The sequence below is a fragment of the Etheostoma spectabile genome, chromosome 22, assembly GCF_008692095.1.
Source record: "Etheostoma spectabile isolate EspeVRDwgs_2016 chromosome 22, UIUC_Espe_1.0, whole genome shotgun sequence".
Lineage (NCBI taxonomy): Eukaryota > Metazoa > Chordata > Actinopteri > Perciformes > Percidae > Etheostoma > Etheostoma spectabile.
The window spans coordinates 17054216-17055507 of NC_045754.1; positions in this window are offsets into that span (position 1 = coordinate 17054216).

A 1292-nucleotide genomic window follows, 5' to 3' on the forward strand; every position below is an offset into this window, starting at 1 on the left:
AAGGTTAAATAGGTGTAAACAGAGAGCTAGAAATCACATTGCAGAAGATTTCTTTTGCAACAATCTCCATTGGCCGGCCACTCAACACTTCCTCCCTCTCTTTTCTTCCCGCCCTCCTTCCCCTCCTCCTTTTTTAGGAGGCAGATTTAAGCTGGGTCAAGCAGAAACGCTAGCCCAGTTTCCGCTGCTATGGCCGATAAGGCATTGTACCTTGGCCCAGTAAACAATGGGATGCCATCTGGCCATTATTGAGAGCACAGCGTGAGGAGAGAGCGAGGGAGAAAGAAAGAGAGAGGACCCATTAGTGAGTCCAATGTGAGGGCAACTTGAAACACATGAATGGGAGAGCTCCACAGCGAGGAGTCAAGCAAGTTGCGGTTACATTTGGGCTACGAAGAATGAGGAACCTTAAAATTTTGTCACATAAATACGTGATGTTTTTAGCTGATTTCGCTGAGAACTCATTTGGATAAAAAAAATAGTTCTAGAAATATTATAAAAACTAGATCTTGGAATTAGGGTCACTCTTTATGATGGTCTCAACATAAACCTAAAATTTACCAAAACCCATTCATAAATAAGAATTCCTAATACCCTCAATTCTGTGGGCCTCTGAGGCTTAGTCAGCTAAAAAGGTGGACATAAGTATAGCCTGGGGCGTCACAGCCGTGACCCCAGAAGGACCACTGCAAAATGTCCCCCGGAGGGTCAATTATATCTGTACGTAACATTCACATGGAACATTAAAGTCCAAAATCTTCCATCACAATAATTACAGACACACAACATAAAAAAGTCTCGTAGTAGTCTGACGAGAGAACAGTTCTTTGTAGTTTGTGATGGTTACATGGCCCATACTGTAAACTAAGTGAGTTGGTGCCAGCTTTAAATTAGTACATTTTAATTATTTCAGGGCAATATGAATGAAAACAAAGTTGCACAGACCACAAACATTTTATTGGCTGCTGTAATAAAGCACTTTAGACCCATAAGCAACACAAATTCATATATATATATATATATATATATATGAATTTATCAGGTAAAGGTGTATCAAAACCTTTTTTTGTCTCATATTTTCAGTGACAGAACTTAAATGTATAAATCCATTTTTAAAGGTTATTTCCTATAATAATGTGAAGACTCATGTTTTAGACCCCCGATCACTGGTCCCGCCCCCCCTTCTCTGTCTCCCTCTGTCTGTACCCATCGTCTGTCTTCCTCTAGTCTTCTATTCACATTCTATGTAACTCCCTTTTGCTCACACACACACACACACACACACACACACA